Below are 22246 nucleotides of genomic sequence, written 5' to 3'. Positions count from 1 at the left end.
TACAGGATGCTACCCTCTACAACATAACCTTCACTCCAAATCAAAACCTACAACCTGATTTTGGATGGAATTACAGAATCACCTGGAAGGCTTACAACTACCAAGGATTATTATTCCAAAGCTATACAGCCAATGTTCTGGAAAACAACAGAAACCTGAAAACACCATCCTACCTGGAACTGAGTGAGGAATGTTTAGTCTGAAGCTAGATTTTATTTCCAAAAGCCAAGAAGAAAAATACATTACATTACTTTATAAGGACTGAATGCTAAATTAAGGCTGCCGAGCTTGATACAACCTCAATTAGCACTGACCTGTCAGGTGAGAGGTGTCAAAGCCCTTTAGCCCAACAATGGCAGCAGAGTCACACAGTCTACTCCAACCAAATGGAGAGGCCTTAGAAGCTGCCTCCCGCTGTTCAGAGGTAATTCAAATACAGTACTCTGTGTATGTAAAGAATGATAAGACAAGAAAAGAGCACAAAATGAAGCTCTGTATGGAAAATAAAGATACACTTTTTGCTGACTATTATAAAAATGTGAACATCAGCAACCTCATCTTCCACACAGACCATCCCCTGGCATGGCACGGGGGGGGAGGAGTTAACGAGGGGTGGAAACTCAGGATACTAGACAACGAGGACTCTGAGTCAGCTAATATAAATCTCTATAAGCCTGGAACAGTATTGGTACAGGGCAACCCCAAACAGTTTCTGCTGGACTTTCACCTAATCAAAGAATGAGCCCAGCAGGAGAAGCTCTCCCTTGAGAAAGATACCCCCACCCCGAGTGGGTCAGACCAGACCTCTTCATTATATAACCCCACAGACGAGCAACCCCCAGCGGAAAGTCAACCTCCCAGCACAGAGTACTACTCCCTCATTGAAATGAAGGATACATTTACCCAGCTGGAGGTAAGGCAGGTGGAGCTGGAACAGCAGGTGATTACACTCCAGTCAGCACAGACCCAGACAACAGTCCAGCACAACAACACCCCCTTAACCAGACCCGGAGAGCCGGAGGTGGAGAGAGACATATCTGCACTCTTGACAGTGGTGAGACAACATCAACAGGAGAAAAAGCAGGAGAAGGAGAAGAACAGAGCACCAGAGGAGAGGATCAGACTGCTGGAGGAGAGGGTGAGGGGGATGGCGTGGGACAGAGAACAACCCACTAGAGAGGTGGCCACCCCCGCAGAGAAGCCAGCAGAACAGCCTACCTCACCTCCCGACAAAAGTCTCCACATCACAGCAGAACAGCCTACCTCAGCTCCCGACAAAAGTCTCCACACCACAGCAGAACAGCCTACCTCAGCTCCCGACAAAAGTCTCCACACCACAGCAGAACAGCCTACCTCAGCTCCCGACAAAAGTCTCCACACCACAGCAGAACAGCCTACCTCAGCTCCCGACAAAAGTCTCCACACCACAGCAGAACAGCCTACCTCAGACCCTGACCATGTCGACATCACAGCGGGACAGACAAATGAAGAACCCCAAGCCCAGGGGATCTCACCCCCTCTGAGCCACCCTGACAACCCCCCCACACCCACTGAGGACATACACAAGACACAGATTGTAGTCCTTATGGACTCAAATGGGAAATGTATACAAGAAAATAAACTTTTTCCCAAACACAGTGTGTCTAAACTCTGGTGTCTAAACACTCAGTGTGCCCTAGACCTTCTGTCTGAGGACCAACTAGGGTCAACCAGCCACATAATAATACACACAGGCACAAACGACCTGAGAGCACAGCAGGAAAGGGTGGCCACAGCACTCAAGGGAGTGATTGAAAAAGCTTCTTCTACTTTCATTTACATTTTACATTTAAGTCATTTAGCAGACGCTCTTATCCAGAGCGACTTACAAATTGGTGCATTCACCTTATGATATCCACTGGAACAACCACTTTACAATAGTGCATCTAAATCTTTTAAGGGGGGGGGGGGTTAGAAGGATTACTTTATCCTATCCTAGGTATTCCTTAAAGAGGTGGGGTTTCAGGTGTCTCCGGAAGGTGGTGATTGACTCCGCTGTCCTGGCGTCGTGAGGGAGCTTGTTCCACCATTGGGGTGCCAGAGCAGCGAACAGTTTTGACTGGGCTGAGCGGGAACTGTGCTTCCTCAGAGGTAGGGAGGCGAGCAGGCCAGAGGTGGATGAACGCAGTCCCCAATGCACAAGTGGTTATCTCCACTCTGCTACCACGAAAAGACTTCCACCCTGCTACCATACAGCAGGTATGGTATTTCCCGTGGCTGTGCCTCAAAACCAAATGTTTACCTGGCCCACCACTCCACCCTGTACTTGAACAGCCTCTATGACCAGGTCCACCTATACAAGGCAGCAGTGCCCACCTTCGCCCCGGACTCTAAAGGACATCGCACTCAAACGTAGCCCCAACACTTCACACAGGAGCAACAGATCAATAGACACTCTGCCCAAACAAATGAGACACTCTCCCAGACCTGCGGGACGACCACCCCCCCGGACCTACACAGAGGACCCACGCCAAGAGGACCTACATCCAGACCACAACAACACCAGCCACATCCACACCCCCACACCAACAAATCAACAACCCCCCAAGTCAACCATGTCCACACCCCATTTAGGCCCCCTCAGATTAGACCTATGGCCCCTCCTGCCCACCCCATGCAGAGGGCCTCAACATGGAAGTCACACATACGCCCAAGCCGTGAGCGGGGAAACAGGCCCAACCCCCCCTCTTACACTAGCCCAAGCCAATGACATGTACCAGATGCTCAGCAGGCTCTGCTCACACTTACTGGGCTGAGGCCAAACCGCACGACCAACAACATTGGACACTTTATGGAACACAAAGCCTTCACTATCTCATCCTGGAATATCCAAGGCCTGTGGTCATCTGCCTTTGGCCTAAAGAGCAGGAACCTGGACTTCATCAAATTATTCAAAGTAATCGGAAATACAGACATTGTGATCCTACAAGAAACATGGTATAGAGGAGACGGACCCACTGGTTGCCCCCTAGGTTACAGAGAGCTGGTAGTCCCATCCACCAAACTACCAGGTGTGAAACAGGGAAGAGACTCAGGGGGTATGCTAATTTGGTATAGAGCAGACCTAACTCACTCAATTAAATTAATCAAAACAGCAACATTTGGCTAGAAATTCAAAAGGAAATGATCTTAACAGAGAAAAATGTCCTCCTGTGTGCTACTATATCCCCCCACTAGAATCCCCATATTTTAATGAAGACAGCTTCTACATCTTGGAGGGGGAAATCAATCATTTCCAGGCCCAGGGACATGTACTAGTCTGTGGCGACCTAAATGCCAGAACCGGACAAGAACCTGACACCCTCAGCACACAGGGGGTCAAACACCTGCCTGGAGGTGACAGCATTCCCTCCCCCATATGCCCCCTTAGGCACAACTATGACAACATAACCAACGAAAACGGGTCACAACTCCTGCAGCTCTGTCACACGCTGGGTATGTACACAGTCAATGTTAGGCTTCGAGGGGACTCCTATGGTAGGTACACCTATTGCTCATCTCTTGGCAGTAGTACTGTAGACTACTTTATCATTTACCTAAACCCAGAGTCTCTCAGAGTGTTTACAGTCAGCCCACTGACACCCCTATCAGATCACAGCAAAATCACAGTCTACTTGAACAGAGCAATACTCAATCATGATGCATCAAAACCAAAAAGGAACTGAGTAATATTAAGAAATGCTATAGATGGAAGGAATGTAGTGTGGAAACCTACCAAAAAACAATTAGGCAACAACAAATCCAATCCCTTTTAGACAACTTCCTGGACAAAAGGTTCCACTGTAATAGTGAAGGTGTAAACTTGGCAGTAGAAAATATTAACAGTATATTTGACCTCTTAGCTTCCCTATCAAATCAAAAAAATTCTAAACAGAAAACTGAAGAAAATTAACAACAATGACAAATGGTTTGATGAAGAATGCAAAAACCTAAGAAAGAAACTGAGAAACCTGTCCAACCAAAAACATAGAGACCCATAAAACCTGAGTCTACGCCTTCACTATGGTAAATCACTAAAACAATACAGAAATACACTACGGGAAAAGGAACAGCACGTCAGAAATCAGCTCAATGTAATTGAAGAATCCATAGACTCTAACCACTTCTGCGAAAATTGGAAAACAAACAACAACATGAAGAATTATCTATCCAAAATGGAAATGTATGGGGAAACCACTTCTCCAATCTTTTTGGCTCTATAACAAAGAACAAACAGCAAAAACATAAACATGATCAAATACAAACCTTAGAATCAACTATTAAAGACTACCAGAACACACTGGATTCTCCAATTACCTTGAATGAACTACAGGACAAAATAAAAACCCTCCAACCCAAAAAGGCCTGTGGTGTTGATGGTATCCTCAATGAAATGACAAAATATACAGAAAAGAAATTCCAATTGGCTATACCAAAACTCTTTAACATCATCCTTAGCTCTGGCATCTTCCCCAATATTTGTAACCAAGGACTGATCACCCCAATCCACAAAAGTGGAGACATATTTGACCCCAATAACGACCGTGGGATATGCGTCAACAGCAACCTTTGGAAAATCCTCTGCATTATCATTAACAGCAGACTCGTACATTTCCTCAGTGAAAACAATGTACCGAGCAAACGTCAAATTGGCTCCTTACCAAATGATCGTACGACAGACCACGTGTTCACACTGCACACCCTAATTGACAAACAAACCAAAACAAAGGCAAAGTCTTCTCATGCTTTGTTGATTTCAAAAAAGCCTTCGACTCAATTTGGCATGAGGGTCTGCTATACAAATTGATGGAAAGTGGTGTTGGGGGGAAAAACATACGACAGTATAAAATCCATGTACACAAACAACAAGTCTGCGGTTGAAATAGGCAAAAGAAAACACACATTTCTTCCCACAGGGCCATGGGGTGAGACAGAGATGCAGCTTAAGCTCCACCGTCTTCAACATATAAACTCAGCAAAAAAAGAAACGTCCCTTTTTCAGGACCATGTCTTTCAAAGATAATTCGTAAAAATCCTTTCCCAAGCTTGTTCAATGAACCATAAACAATTAATGAACATGCACCTGTGGAACGGTCGTTAAGACACGAACAGCTTACAGACGGTAGGCAATTAAGGTCACAGTTATGAAAACTTATGACACTAAAGACGCCTTTCTACTGACTCTGAAAAACAACAAAAGAAAGATGCCCAGGGTCACTGCTCATCTGCATGAACGTGCCTTAGGGATGCTGCAAGGAGGAATGAGGACTGCAGATGTGGCCAGGGCAATAAATCGCAATGTCCATACTGTGAGACGCCTAAGACAGCGCTGCAGGGAGACAAGACGGACAGCTGATCGTCCTCGCAGTGGCAGACCATGTGTAACAACACCTGCACAGGATCGGTATATCCGAACATCACACCTGCGGGACAGGATGGCAACAACAACTGCCCGAGTTACACCAGGAACGCACAATCCCTCCATCAGTGCTCAGACTGTCCGCAATAGGCTGAGAGAGGCTAGACTGAGGGCTTGTAGGCCTGTTGTAAGGCAGGTCCTCACCAGACATCACCGGCAACAACGTCGCCTATGGGTACAAACTCACCGTCGCTGGACCAGACAGGACTGGCAAGAAGTGCTCTTCACTGACGAGTCGCAGTTCTGTTCACCAGGGGTGATGGTCGGATTCGCGTTTATCATCGAAGGAATGAGTGTTACACCGAGGCCTGTACTCTGAAACGGGATCGATTTGGAGGTGGAGGGTCCGACATAGTCTGGGGCAGTGTGTCACAGCGTCATCGGACTGAGCTTGTCATTGCAGGCAATCTCAATGCTGTGCGTTACATCTGATCCTGAGATGACCCTCCAGCATGACAATGCCACCAGCCATACTGTTCATTCTGTGCGTGATTTTCTGCAAGACAGGAATGTCAGTGTTCTGCCATGGCCAGCGAAGAGCCCGGATCTCAATCCCATTGAGCACGTCTGGGACCTGTTGGATCAGAGGGTGAGGGCTAGGGCCATTCCCCCCAGAAATGTCCGGGAACTTGCAGGTGTCTTGGTGGAAGAGTGGGGTAACATCTCACAGCAAGAACTGTCAAATCTGGTGCAGTCCATGAGGAGGAGAAGCACTGCAGTACTTAATGCAGCTGGTGGCCACACCAGACACTGACTGTTACTTTTGATTTTGACCCCCCCCTTTGTTCAGGGACACATTATTCAATTTCTGTTAGTCACATGTCTGTGGAACTTGTTCAGTTTATGTCTCAGTTGTTGAATCTTGTTATGTTCATACAAATATTTACACATGTTAAGTTTGCTGAAAATAAACGCAGTTGACAGTGAAAGGATGTTTCTTTTTTTTGCTGAGTTTATATTAACGAATTGGCGAGGGCATTAAAACAGTCTGCACCACCCGGCCTCACCCTAGTAGAATCTGAAGTCAAATGTCTACCGTTTGCTGATGATCTGGTGCTTCTGTCACCAACCAAGGAGGGCCTACAGCAGCACCTAGATTCTGCCAGACCTGGGCCCTGACAGTAAATCTCAGTGAGACCAAAAAAGGTCCAGTCGCCAGGACCACAAATATAAATTCCATCTAGACACCATTGCCCTAGAGCACACAAAAAAACTATACATACCTTGGCCTAAACATCAGCGCCACAGGTTACTTCCACAAAGCTGTGAACGATCTGAGAGACAAGGCAAGAAGGGCATTCTATGCCATCAAAAGGAACATAAAATTCGACATACCAATTAGGATCTGGCTAAAAATAGTTATATAACCCATTGCCCTTTATGGTTGTGACATCTGGGGTCCGCTCACCAACCAAGAATTCACTAAATGGGACAAACACCAAATTGAGAATGCATGCAGAATTCTGCAAAAATATCCTCTGTGTTCAACGTAAAACACCAAATAATGCATGCAGAGCAGAATTAAGTCGATATCCGCTAATGATCAAAATCCAGAAAAGAGACGTTAAATTCAACAACCACCTAAAAGGAAGCGATTCCCAAACCTTCCATAACAAAGCCATCACCTACAGAGAGATGAACCTGGAGAAGAGTCCCCTAAGCAAGCTGGTCCTGGGACTCTGTTCACAAACACACCCCGCAGAGCCCCAGGACAGCAACACAATTAGCCCCAACCAAATCATGAGAAAACAAAAAGATAATTACTTGATACATTGAAAAGAATGAATAGAAAAACAGAGCAAACTAGAATGCTATTTGGCCCTAAACAGAGTGTACACAGTGGCAGAATACCTGACCACTGTGCCTGATCCAAACTTAAGGAACGCTTTGACTATGTACAGACTCAGTGAGCATAGCCTTGCTATTGAGAAAGGCCGCCGTTTACAGACCTGGCTCTCAAGAGAAGACAGGCTATGTGCACACTGCCCACAAAATGAGGTGGAAACTGAGCTGTATTTCCTAACCTCCTGCCAAATGTATGACCATATTAGAGACACATATTTCCCTCAGATTACACAGATCCACCAAAAAATTGAAAACTCCCATATCTACTGGGTGAAATACCACAGTGTGCCATCACAGCAGCAAGATTTGTAAACAGTTGCCACAAGGGCAACCAGTGAAGAACAAACACCATTATAAATACCACCCATATTTATGTTTATTTATTTTCCCTTTTGTACTTTAACCATTTGCACATCGCTACAACTGTATATATACACGCACATAAGACATTTGTAATGTCTTTATTCTTTTGGAACTTCTGTGAGTGTAATGTTTACTGTTCATTTTTATTGTTTATTTCACTTTTGTATATTATCTACCTCACTTGCTTTGGCAATGTTAACATGTGTTTCCCATGCCAATAAAACCCCTTGAAATGAATTGAGAAGGAAAATAACTGTTGAATGCTGGGACACATTCCAGTGTGTTAGTTAGGACTGACCGGCTGTGAAGTTGCTCCGGAGCCACGAGCAGAGATAAGATAAGGAGGGGGAAAAAACACACGTCCTCAGCTAAACCCTGAAGAATAATAACAGAGTGTGACGATACACGTGTGGAGCGTGTGTGTGTGATATATCACACATTACCTTTACCACCTAGGTGAGGCTGGAGGCAAGAGACACTTCACGACGACACGTTCTACGGGTAACTGGCAAAATAAAGGAAACACCAACATAAAGTGTCTTAGTAAGGCGTTGGGCCACCACGAGCCAGAACAGATTCAATGCAGTGCCTGGAACTCTATTGGAGGGATGCGATGGCATTTTTTTCGACGAGAAATTCCATCATTTGGTGTTTTGTTGATGGTGGTGAAAACCGCTGTCTCAGGCGCCGCTCCAGAATCTCCCATATGTGTTGAATTGGGTTGAGACCTGGTGACTGAGACACACACACACACACACGTGTGTATAGACAGTATATGACTAGAAAATGTGTGTACAGCTGTAGTTATATAGGATCAGCCATAACTAGAACACACTATGGTATATACAGTGCCTTCTCTGGTCTGATGAATCCAAGATTGAACTCTTTGGCCTTAATGCCAAGTGTCACGTCTGGAGGGAGCCTGGCACCATCGGAATGGTAAAGCATGTGGTGGCAGTACCATGCTGAGGGGATGTTTTTCAACGGCAGGGACTGGGAGACAAGTCAGGATCGAGGGAAAGATGAACAGAGCAAAGTAGAGAGAGATCCTTGATGAAAACCTGCTCCAGAGTGCTCAGGACCTCAGACTGGAGCGAAGGTTCACCTTCCAACAGGACAATGAACCAAAGCACACAACCAAGACAACGCAGGAGGGGCTTCGGGACAAGTCTTTAAATGTCCTTGAGTGGCCCAGCCAGAGCCCGGACTTGAACCCGATCTAACGTCTCTGGAGAGACCTGAAAATAGCTGTGCAGCGACGCTCCCCATCCAACCTGACATAGCTTGAGTGGATCTGCAGTGAAGAACGGGAGAAAGTCCCTAAATACAGGTGTGCCAAGCTTGTAGCGTCCTACCCAAGAAGACTTGAGGCTATAACCGCTGCCAAAGATGCTTCAACAAAGTACTGAGTGTACTTGTTACTGTGTTATTTCAGTTTTAAAAACCTGTTTGTGCTTTGTCATTATGGGGTTTTGTGTGTAGATTGACGAGGAAAAACACCTATTTAATCCATTTTAGAACAAGGCTGTGACGTAACAAAATGTACACTGTACATACAGTAGATATTATTAAAGTGACCAGTGTTCATTGGCTCTATGTACATAGGGCAGCAGTCTCTAAGTTGCAGGGTAGAGTACTGGGTAGCAGGACTACAGTAAAGCAGTGTCAAGATATGACCAGGTAACAGTGTTACACATTGATTTTCGTTCTGTCTGCACAACAGGGGGAAGAAGGGAGAGGTTAGAAAGTAAAGGGGAGTGGGAGAGAGAACGCTATAATTTAGAGTGAAAAAAACATATATAATTACATCCCTCCCTGGGAAAATTACATAGTTTCCAAACATTCTGGTGGGTCTATTTATAATATAATTACGCATATGCGGGCGGGTGTTTTATACCTCCCTGGGCCATTGTGTGCGTGCGTGCACGTGCGCACAGGAGGCTACTCAGACCTCATTACTGTAATAGGTCAATCAATAAGCCCCACCCCTAACCCCGCCCTGAAGGTCACTGCTGCCATGGCAACAGAAGACAAGCGCCATCAAAAAAGCATCAGAGAGACAGGAACCATGACACACACACACACACACACACACACACACACACACACACACACACACACACACACACACTCTTGCTCTCCATGTATTGTCTTACTCTGCCATCTCTTTCAGCTAACAGCTAAACCAAACCCAAGTCACAACAACTTTAAGAGATCAGAAATCTGCTCTCCAAAAAAACGACATGCCATTCCACCTACTGTACGTTACCTCTACACCCGACTGTGACGCCAGAGAGCGAGAGCGGCACGGCTTCGTTTATTTAAAAATATTATTTCAATTAGCTTAGCATAGTTGTGTCACTGATGAAACCGCTTAGGATTTTCCAATGATCCAAAAAGGTTCTGAGAGCGTGGTTTATTTAAAGAACAGTGAGCTACACTATATCTTTCTATAGGATTAACAGAGTATCGTACCCAGTCCCAGTATCAAGTGTTGAACTTTGACAACAGGACAAACACTGAAAGGTTTGATATGCTATCGTTGAATGCGATCTGACATGAGGACAGACCATGTTACTTATCCAAACACAATAATAAGGCCCCTGATCTGTCAGTGAGATATCGTGATGTGTCCTGAATATAACCACAGTCATAAAATCAACAAGAAACATCACAATGTAAATAAATGTTAGCTCAGGTCAGAAGGACAAGTCGGAGCTCACAGTAAAGTTCAGAGAAAGAAAAATAGAGAGGGAGCGAGAGAGAGAGAGAGAGGAACAAAGGGGCCGAACGAGAGAAAAAGGGGGTTCAGGTTGGGTAAATCGGCTCTATCTGACGAATGTCGAGCACGGTCAGACCAGCGTACAGAGCTCTGAGCCATCCGTCCAGACGGACAGACACTGGGTCTACTGTATAGCCTACGTGATTACAGTGCAACGCAACAGCCAGGTGACATAGGTTGTTAAGGACAGACAGTATACCGTAATCCCTTTCCTAAGGCTGAGTATGAAATGTAGCCGTCACACCGAGGCTCTTGATAGTTGCTAGGTAGAGCCAGTTAACCATCCTTCTGGCAGTTTAAAACTTTGCAAGACATGTGTCTTAGCCCCCATCTCTTCGAATAGCCCGCCACAAAGCACGCACTGTTTTCATAACCCTAACTATTGGTTGGGCTACACCTAGGCTGGAGAAATGTTAGCCAAGTTGAGGATCTTTTTGTCTAGTTGCATCATTTATTAGAACATTTAGCCAGCTTGTTATTATTGGTCTAAGGACTTGCCTGAATGAATGATGGATTGAAATGTTGATGGTTTATATCAAAATGGATTTATTCAAATAGACACCCACATCAACACCACTCTACTACCACTCATCAACAGACATGCGCACGGGAGGTATAAAAGGGCGTATGCAGGCAGGAATGTGGTAAAAATGGGCCTGATTGTAAGGGGGTCATATAAGCATTGACCCCTTATTTATTACATTTTTTTTACATGCAAAATACCCTGAGTCCTATGTGAAAGCAGTAATACAGTCCAATAGACTTATGCTAAGCGCATGTTGGACAAGAGAAAACTTTCAGTGCAATAGCTTCAATTGCTCCGGATAACGGCGTTGTCCAGTTAAGTGCGCAGCGCACATTGTGACGACAGACCAACACCACGCTTGGGAACTACTAGTAGTACAATCCTCAAACTTCATCCAGGTCCACTGCTGAAAACATGAGACGAGACCACACAGACGTAAACTGGCTTACAATAACCATCACCAAGTGATCTCCCTCTCGCTCATCCGTCCTTCCTGCCTTTAATCCCTCCCTCCCTGGCTGTTCCCGCTTCCTCCTCTTCTCTCCTTTACTAAAACACACACACACACACACACACACCCTCCCCTTCTCCTTTTTCCTCCATCCCAAAAACTGCAAAGCACAGTAGAATAAGAGGGAGAGAAAAGGGTGGAGAGAGGGAGGAAGGGAGGGAGAAGAAGGAAAGAGCAGAGAGATAGAGGGAGGTTGAGGAGGGTGCACATTGCAGATTCAGCTATCTACAGAGGTAGGGCAGAATGCCTTCAACAGCCTGACACACACTCCTTGTGGATAATCTTAAAACGCCACACACACACACACACACACACACACACACACACACACACACAGACACACAAGCACGCACGCACGCACACAAACAGGCATGCACGGATGAGTACCGACACACAGTGAGGTGCACAAACAGAGGCTCTCACTCACAACGAACACACATTCTCTCCTGGTGGCATATCCAAATCACATTAGCTCCCTGCCTGCCATCCATCACTCCCACAGACAAAAGCACACACTGGAGAGCCACACAAACTGCATGGCAACACGCAAAACCACACATAGCTCCTAGACACACATACACACAGGTGAACACACACTTTTGGAAAATCAATAGCCTATACATCAGTACAGACACACACACACACACACACCAAGAGAAAAGAACACACACCAACCTGTATTTAAAAACACAAATACCCTACATGCATTTACCTTTTCCCCTGCTCTACTGTCTGAGCAGACGCACATCAGCATCAGAGAAAATAAACAGTTCCATGACTGCACAAAGGAAAGAAAATACCATCTTGGCTTTAAATATTTAAACCGGGCCGAGCTAAGCAGAGGGAGAGCGACATCTTGAGAAATCTTTTTTTTCTGTCTATATCAATCTCCTTTCCCATTAGAGGGGGATGGGCCCTTATCTAAGAGGCTGTGTGTGTGTAATATATGTTTGTGGGGGTGCGTCTTATCTCATGGGGGGGCACGTGTGCACGCGTGTAGGGGGTGGGCGTGCTGCTTACCTAATGGGATGTGTGTGTGTGTGTTTTGCCCTTATCTAATGGGCTGTCTCTTAAGGGTGAGGTAAATTGGCTGGGAGAGGGGGAGCAGTAGAGGTGGAGGAGAGGAAAACACACAGAGAGAGAGAGAGAGAGAGAGAGAGAGAGAGAGAGAGAGAGAGAGAGAGAGAGAGAGAGAGAGAGAGAGAAAGAGAGAGAAAGAGAGAGAAAGAGAGAGAAAGAGAGAGAGAGAGAGAGAGAGAGAGAGAGAGAGAGAGAGAGAGAGAGAGAGAGAGAGAGAGAGAGAGGTGTGAGCTGTACGTTATGAGACCATATGTGATCGACTGGCTCGATTCAGTCCTATGTAGAAAAGTTTGAAATTGTGTTTTTTACATTGGATAAAGTTGAGACAGAGCTAGAACATAAATCATACACTACAGTCGAGGAACAATGGGAAAGTAATCCTGCTTTGAAAGTTGATACAATTCTAACCGCAGTTTTTAAGAAAATGGCCCTTGAATGTTTTGGTACCTACTGGAGAGCTCTTCTTCGTCTACACATATTCAGCATCGTTCAAACACTCTTAAGCCCCACCCATCTCTTTATTTATGTTTTTTGACTCAGGAGAGACGAAGGTTGAGAGCCATGCGTCCCCTGAAACACAACCCAACCAAGCCGAACTGCTTCTTGACACAATTCCCACTTAACCCGGAAGCCAGCCGCACCAGTATGTCGGAGGAAACACTGTATACCTGGCGACCGTGTCAGTGTGCACTGCGCCCGGTCCACCACAGGAGTCGCTAGTGCGCAATGGGACAAGGATATCCCTGCCGGCCAAACCCTCCCCTAACCCGGACGACGCTGCCAATTATGCACCACCCCATGGGTCACCCGGTTGCGGCCAGCTGCAACAGAGCCTGGACTCAAACCCAGAATCTCTAGTGGCACAGCTAGCAGCTAGCTTGCCTTAGACCAACGTGCCACTCGGGAGGCCGCATCTCTTTAAGGATTCTCATGTGAGACCAAAGATTTCAAGACTAAAAGGTTGGTTTACACTACATCTATCGACATGTCTATAGACAGTTGTCGCAGTGACATGAACATTCTATTGTCGTCCGGCAATCAACTTGTTGTCGTTATGCAAAAGTATTAGGGCTGACCTCAGTTGACTGGTCGATTGTTTGGTCGATAGGCTGTCCATCAGTTTAAGACATGTGCTACTGAAATTGTATATGGTTATATTACATAAGAACAATGACGCAACACTAATAAAAAAAATATTATTATATAACAAATGTGCTTCCTCCCTCGTTGGATAGCGGTCGCTGTCCAATGCAAAAAAAGGTTACAACAGACTCTCTGGTACGATTATACTTTATTTAGTGTTTTTTACATTGTTCCAAACGGTCAGAAAATCTATACCGCACCTGTTTGGTGCACCTGTGCTTGTTCCTTACCTTCTTATTCTTGATCTACTAGAGTATTTTCCAAAACTAATCACATTTATTCTACACCTGACTTTCCCTTTATTTCCTGAGCAACCAGTAAATATTCCCCCGTTTTGAGTTTGTCATGTCCTCTGGTGTTCAGAGTTTGTTATAACCAATTTATTGATGTGTTTATGATATGCAATAGGGCAGGCCCTATTGTGCCCTATTCAGACGGGATTAGGTTTACTGGGGGAGGTCGGGTAATGTAATTATGTGCACGAGCACAAACACCACATCTGTAATTTTAGTCCCATTCGAATCTGCCATGTCAGTAATTTCTACATGCCAGGAGAGTAACAATTCCAACCTGAATAACCTACTGTTTTTGACGAACTCCAAGCTCCTCTGATAACACTAGTCCTATGCGAATCGACATCCCTGTGTTGAGAGAAATATGTGAGTTTGACAGGTGTTTCTCGCGGTTTGCACAAGAAAACAATAACTGATTTGATAAATTGAACTAAGTACTGCATATAAGCTATACATGAACGGCCTACATGTAGCCTATCAACTTTCACAGAGAATGCTTCTGTTTCTATGTTTTATGCGTATGAATTGAACATTGCCAAATCCATCAGTAAAAATATTGAGCCTATTTAATGCTCAACAGATCGCAAAGCAGCATACAACTGACCGACAGTTAAAGTCGGAAGTTTACATACACGTTAGCCAAATACCTTTAAACTCAGTTTTTCACAATTCCTGACATTTAATCAGAGTAAATATTCCCTGTTTTTGGTCAGTTAGGATCACCACTTCATTTTAAGAATGTAAAATGTCAGAATAATAGTAGAGAGAATGATTTATTTCAGCTCTTATTTCTTTCATCACATTCCCAAGTGGGCCAGAAGTTAACATACACTCCATTAGTATTTGGTAGCATTGCCTTTAAATTATTTAACTTGGGTCAAACGTTCCGGGTAGACTTCCAGAAGCTTCCCACAATAAGTTGGGTGAATTTTGACACACCAGCTCTGTCAGGAGGAATGGAACTGAGTCCGGTTTGTAGGCCTCCTTGCTCACACACTTTTTCAGTTCTGCCCACAAATGTTCTATGGGATTGAGGTCAGGGCTTTGTGATGGCCACTCCAATACCTTGACTTTGTTGTCATTAAACCATTTTGCCACAACTTTGGAAGTATGCTTGGGGTCATTGTCCATTTGGAAGACCCATTTGAGACCAAGCTTTAACTTCCTGACTGATGTCTTGAGATGTTGCTTCAATATTTCCAAATAATTTCCCTGCCTCATGATGCCATCTATTTTGTGAAGTGCACCAGTCCCTCCTGCAGCAAAGCACCCCACAACATGATGCTGCCACCCCCGTGCTTCACGGTTGGGATGGTGTTCTTTGGCTTGCAAGCCTCCCCCTTTTCCTCCAAACATAACAATGGTCATTATGGCCAAATAGTTATATTTTTGTTTCATCAGACCAGAGGACATTTCTCCAAAAAGTACGATCTTTGTCCCCATGTGCAGTTGCAAACCGTAGTCTGGCTTTTTTATGGCGGTTTTTGAGCAGTGGCTTTTTACTTGCTGAGCGGCCTTTCATGTTATGTCGATATAGGACTCGTTTTACTGTGGATAAAGATACTTTTGTACCGGTTTCCTCCAGCATCTTCACAGGGTCCTTTGCTGTTGCTCTGGGATTGATTTGCACTTTTCGCACCAAAGTACGTTCATCTCTAGGAGACAGAACGCGTCTCCTTCCTGAGTGGTGTTTATACTTGCGTACTATTGTTTGTACAGATGAACTTGGTACCTTCAGGCATTTGGAAATTGCTCCAAAGGATGAACCAGACTTGTGGAGGTCTTGGATGATTTCTTTAGATTTTCCCATGATGTCAAGCAAAGAGGCACTGAGTTTGAAGGTAGGCCTTGAAATACATCCACAGGTACACCTCCAATTGACTCAAATGATGTAAATTAGCCTATCAGAAGCTTCTAAAGCCATGACATCATTTTCTGGAATTTTCCAAGCTGTTTAAAGGCACAGTCAACTTAGTGTATGTAAATTTCTGACACACTGGAATTGTGATACAGTGAATTATAAGTGAAATAATGTGTCTAAATAATTGTTGGAAAAATTACTTCTTTCATGCACAAAGTAGAAGTCCTAACCAACTTGCCAAAACTATAGTTTGTTAACAAGAATTTTGTGGAGTGGTTGAAAAACGAATTTTAATGACTCCAACCTAAGTGTATGTAAACGTCCGACTTCAACTGTAAATGTTTGGAAATTATAAATTGACTTTCTCATCCATATCCTTAAAATGCATCTCAATTGCACTGTTTAGCGCACATCTGAAGGCAGGGGGAATTTAGGATGTACTGCGGATCACTAAAATATCCTAATGATTTTGATCACACTTCCTCAACTCAAATATTATGGTGACACTATAGGCAAGATGTTTTGGTATGGTTTAGAAACTTAGGAACCAAGTTCAAGTTATCAGTGTGGCCCTATCACCTGGATATGTTGAAATACTGTATCTTCACACATAGAATAAAAACCTCCAGGCTTCTGTGATTACTGTCAACTTATTGGAAAAAAAATAAAGAATTGCAGGGGGCAGTTTGGGAAAAAAACTTATCCAGTCCGATTCTAATCCCGCTCAGTCAGAAATGGCTGTAATTATGTTGCAGCTTCAGAAACACGGACAGCGCAATAAACACTTTGATGTTCTGTGGTGGTCACTGCAGCATGGAGGGGAGAGACTACGGGTGCTAAACAGTCACACGCTGTCTTTCTTTTTACAGTCTGAGCCTGGCCCGGCACAATCAAATCAATTGCAGGTCAGACTCCCCTGTAGTCGTCATTTGTGTGTCTTAATCATTTAATTAAACCATCTGCCTTAAGCATCAGACAAGCTCAGTAAACGTAGTTGATTTTGATTAAAACACATAGGATGTGTCAATATATGGAAAAATAAACTTTTAAAAAATGTAGACCAATCAATTGGTCAAAAGAACAGATTTCTTTATGTCGGGAACAACCCTAAAAAACACAAAAACTACAGGCTGCATGACATCAGCAGCCTGGTGGTCTAAAATAGCATAACTGGTGTATTTTAACACCAATAAACCCATCCGTAAAAATGAATTTAGTATATGTCAATCTAGCAAACCGGGCAACTAAAAGCAACTTTCTAAACAATGTTAGTTTCTAGCTTGTTAGCTAGCTAGCTAACGTTAAGCTTACAGTTGTGAGTGTGACGAAATAAAAGCTGGGCATTCTACCAGTGAATTTTAGAACTTGGACACTCTCATTGGCCTAACGTTATATCCTAATATGACTTTGGTGCAGGTCATGTTGTTCATCACATTACAGTCTCTGGTAAAACACACACTATATCAAATAAAATCAACGTTTATTTGTCACATGCACAGCATACAGAAGGTGTAAACAGTATAGTGAAATGGTTACTTGCATAGTGGTGTCTTTTGTTAGACATGTGGCTAGCTAGCTAGCTAAACAATAAACCATAATCCCAACTCATAACAGTACTATCCTGCATGAGTCTGCAGGTAGCTAACCAACTAGGTGCAATGTTAGCTAGCTAGCTAACATGTGGCTATAACTAGCAATGCAAATGGCTCTGAGATATGAATATTACTACACAGATCATACATGTTAACATTACCTAGCGAGCCAGCCAGCTAACGTTAGCTAGCTAACAGTACGCTTTAACTTGCAATGAAAACGACTGACAAAATTAGAAACATATAATATTGGTAAATGTAGCCAGCTAGAGTCTCTTAACTGTATACATGGATGAACGCTTGTCCCTCTCTGTCACGGATGACAAGGTTGCACTTAGTTTGAAGATGTAATCCGAAGACCGGTGTTTTATAAAACAGCCTTCTGTGTTCTCTATTTGACTCCTCCGCATATTTGCATTCAAATGCCAGAATTCTCTCCATATCCTTAGCTATCATACTCTGCTTCCACCGGGCATTCCACTGATTTCAAAACTCGGTCCTCCAGAAAGCGGAGAGCAACACATTTGCAGTTCTTTGTGATATCTTTCAAAAAAGCTGTGTTAGATAGGATTACCTACACATACTAACCAGCTCATGTTATTGACAGAAGCTTGCTAAATGGCAGACCAATCCGAACTCAGCTCTCGGCATGTCCAGCCCAGCCATTACCTCAGCCAATCATGGCTAGCGGGAAGGTTCCTGTCATTTTCCGTGGCTAAGCCAACTAGGCTCATAATTTAACATTTTCATTCGTATTTACAGATGGCATACACTTTTGTTATTAAGGCACATGAAAGTTCACATGTTCCAGAAGGCATTTCTGCCAAAAAATGCAATTTGATATAAAAAAATGTATGTTTACGTTCAAATGCCTCTTCTGTGAGGTTGTGACGTGCGACATACGCATAGTTCTTGAAACGAGTCACCTATGGTGCCTAGTGTTTAAGAGCGTTGGGCCAGTAAACGAAAGGTCGATGGTTCGAAACCTGAGGCGGTAGTGTGTGAAAATCTGCCATTTTGCCCTTGAGCAAGGCAGATAACCTCCCAACAACACTTGTTCCACGGGCGCCGATGACATGGACGTTGATTAAGGCACCCCCCACACCTCAGAGGGGTTGGGTTAAACGTGGAAGACATATTTCGGTTGAATGAATTCAGTTGTGCAACTGACTAGGTATCCCCTTTCCCTATTATGCTGAGGGAATGGGCATCGGACCACTATCTCAGAGGGACTACTCCAGCCATTCTCTCCATTCTGCCTCCTTTTTTGTTTCCCTTTCCTTCTGGTAAACTCGACATGCCCCTCTCCCCACCAGTATTCATCTTATTTAGCTAGCATCTCTCGCGTCCATCTTTCTTTCTCAGCATATTTTCCCTCATCATCCTTTTCCCTCTCCTCCTATTACTCCCTTCTCCTTTGTAGATACTACCTTCTCACCTGTAGCCCTTTCCTCCAATGGCCTGAACCAAAATCTAAATCCCATCCATCTTGTGTCCCCCCACCCACCCTCCCCCTCTTCATCACTCTGGTCTCCCTTTCCTTTTGCGTATCCCTTCCTCCCACCTGTACAAATCACCATGCTGAACAGTGAATATCACAACAATCCTCAGATCAAATTACTGCTTCATCCAACCCAAAATGGATTACTTCAACCACCTGATAGACCTGTCAGTGTGCCAACCTCCCTGTGCTGATAGCCAACTCAGACAGAGCTTGAGCCACGTTTCAGGTGTGTGTGTTTGACACAAACTCTTTTCATAGAGAAAGAGGGGACGTGCTACACTAACTAAACTATTTTAGAGGCACTAGAGTGACTCGGCGAGCAGAGATGAGAGACAGAACGCCTGAAAGCAATTAGCTACGACTAAGCTAGCGCAGAGCAGCAGACAGTTAAAGTCTTCTGCCTGCCAACCTACCTGCCTGTGTGCGCACGTGTGCGTGCATGCATGCATTTGCACATGGAATCAAAGTAGCCAGCGAGAGAGAGGGAGGGAGAGGGCTGCTCTTTTAGTTAGCTCATGAAAGCTTGTTAAATCGGCAGACTCGAGACCCCCTCAAACCGTTTGATGTGTAATGAGAGAAAGCATTAGCAGTAAAAATGGGCTCCCCCTTCCGCCCTGATGCTCTGCACGCTGGAGCCTAGACCCTCAGTTCCACATCTATTTATACATTCCTTCCCTTCTCTTTCCCTTGGATTCTCTGTCTTTTAACAGGGAGCAGTTTGTGTCATTATGGTAAACAGTCAAAAAGGCTGCATTCCTCTTCTCTGCCTCGCTCTGTCCTTTCTCATGCTCTCAATCTCTCTACCTCCCCATCCCCCCTCTCCTGCTGTCTCCTCCCTCTCTACCCCTCCCCCTTTCCTTCTCTCTGTGCTTCTCACTCCCTCCCTCTTGTTCGTTGGGCTACATGCAGCGTGGCACCAATTCATGGAGTAGAGAGGGACAGAGAGAGAAAGAGAGAAGCGAGAGGAAGACAGAGGGATGGGGGAGACTGGAAAAGAGCAAAGCCAGAGAGTCAGACAGAGTGAGAGAACAGAGAGAGAAATGAGAGAAAAAGGAATGTGAGGAAGGGACAGCAAAAGAGGAACGCGCTATCCCGATTCAGCGATGGGCGTTCCCTCCCAATCTCCCGCGGGGTCAAAAGTTTACTGTGGTTTTAATTTCACCTTTCCGCAGCCAATCAGAACACAGCGATAGCTGCTGGTGAACTTTGACCCACTCCAAGAATGACTGTATAGATCTGAGGTTCACCTCTCCATTTAGAAGGTTTTTCCCCCCCTCTCTTTTCCACCTATTCTCAACAGCTTTTTTATTTTTTTTATTTCTTTCCTTGTTTATTTGAACGACCCAGACCCTATAGGACAGAACAACAGTGTTGCTGATCTAAGGCAGAGCGTGTATTTATTCTGATTTCATTATCCTCGTCTCTAGATAAGTGTTGTGTTCAGAGAGAGCGAGCGAGAGAGAGCGAGAGAGAGCGAGAGAGAGCGAGAGAGAGCGAGAGAGAGCGAGAGAGAGCGAGGTAGGAGAGGGAGGGAGGAGGGGATCAGAAGCACAAGATCAAAAACCCTTCCTTCTTCTCTCCCCTCCTCACCTCTCTTCTGCCAGAACACATGCCTTGGTATTGACACAGCCCTGTCTTCATGTTCCACTTGTGGTTGTTGACAGAAAAAACACACACAACAACTGCAAAGGCACACCCATATCTCAATGCAGAGCAGAGACTGGTGAACGCTGTGTGTGTGTGTGTGTCATGTGTGTGTGTGTGTGTGTGTGTGTGTGTGTAAGACCCACTAGGGTCCCCCAGCCACATAATAATAAACACAGGCACCAACAACCTGAGGGCCCAAAAGGGTGGCCAAAGCACTCAAGAGAGTGATTGAAAAAGCTTTGTCCACTTTCCCTAACACACGAGTGGTCATCTCCACCCTGCTACCACGAAAACACATTCACCCTGCGACACAGAGGGTAAATGCAAGAATTTCATGAGACTGTGCCTCAAAACCCAATGTCTACCTGGCCCACCACCTCACCCTGGATTTCAACTGCCTCCATGACCAGGTCCACCTCTACAAGGCAGCAGTCCCCACCTTCACCAGGACCCTACGGGAGCAATAGACACCCCAACCAGACCTGCGAGACGCCCTTCCGGACCTGCGAAGACCCCCCCCCCCAGAGGACCCATGCCAGGGGAACCTAAACCCAGACCACAGCATCACCAGCCACAATCCCAACCAGCCTAGTCCCCCCCAAACAGACCACAGCCACACCCAAAAGTATTCACACACACCTTGACTTTTTCCACATTTTGTTGTGTTACCGCCTGAATTTCAAATGTAGATTTTGTGTCACTGGCCTACACACAATACCCCATAATAGCAAAGTGGAATTACTATTGTAGACATTTTTTACAAATAAATTAAAAATGAAAAGCTGAAATGTCTTGAGTCAAAAAGTATTCAACCCTTTTGTATGGCAAGCCTAAATAAGTTCAGGAGTAAACATGTGCTTAACAAGTCACTTAATAATAAGTTGCATGGGCTCACTCTGTGTGCAATAATAGTGTTATTTTTGAATGACTACATCATCTCTGTACCCCGCACATCCAGATAATTGTAAGCTCCCTCAGCCGAGCAGTGAATTTCAAATACAGATTCAACCACAAAGACCAGGGAGGTTTTCCAATGCCTCGCAAAGAAGGGCACCTATTGGTAGATAGGTTAAAAAAAAAGCAGACATTGAATATCCCTTTGAGCATGGTGAAGTTATTAATTACACTTTGGATGGTGTATCAATACACCAAGTCACTACAAAGATACAGGTGTCCTTCCTAACTCAGTTGCCGGAGAGGAAGGAAACCGCTCAGGGATTTCACTATGAGGCCAAAGGTGACTTTAAAACAGTTGCAGATTTTAATGGCTGTGATAGGAGAAAACTGAGGATGGATCAACAACATTGTAGTTACTCCACAATACTAACCTAAATGACAGGGAAAAGAAGGAAGCCTGTACAGAATAAAAATATTCCAAAACATGCATTCTGTTTGCAACAACGCACTAAAGTAATACTGCAAAAAATGTGGCAAAGCACACGCTTTTTGTTCTGAATACAAAGCATTATGTTTGGGGAAAATCCAACACAACAAAACACCGAGTACCAGTCTTCATATTTTCAAGCATGGTGATGGCAACCTTTCATTGGCAAGGACTAGTGATTTTTTTTATGGAATAGTGCAAAATTGCCCCCCCCCCATACCCCTCTACCCTGAATGGCCTATGTTAGGCCTATGGTAGGACTGTCTATCAATGGCCAA

General features: G+C 44.6%; 1 protein-coding gene across 5 annotated transcripts in view; it reads right to left on the bottom strand.

Moving 5' to 3' along the window:
* Window positions 1–22246, bottom strand: part of LOC106571934 (nuclear receptor coactivator 3) — a 135296-nt gene that overhangs the window by 63365 nt on the left and 49685 nt on the right. Inside the window, exon 1 of one of the 5 annotated variants that reach the window (XM_014145510.2) lies at window positions 12177–12195. The exons of 3 other annotated variants lie outside the window; for them this stretch is intronic. The gene's annotated coding sequence lies outside the window, so the exon portion shown is untranslated. Of the gene's footprint in view, window positions 1–12176; window positions 12196–22246 lie in introns of those variants that run through there. One more of the 5 variants, XM_014145515.2, reaches the window with a different exon arrangement.

This window comes from Salmo salar, chromosome ssa15 (assembly GCF_905237065.1).
Source record: "Salmo salar chromosome ssa15, Ssal_v3.1, whole genome shotgun sequence".
NCBI classification, from domain to species: domain Eukaryota; kingdom Metazoa; phylum Chordata; class Actinopteri; order Salmoniformes; family Salmonidae; genus Salmo; species Salmo salar.
Note: the sequence above shows the minus strand (reverse complement) of the source record. Positions and strands in the feature narration are given on the sequence as shown.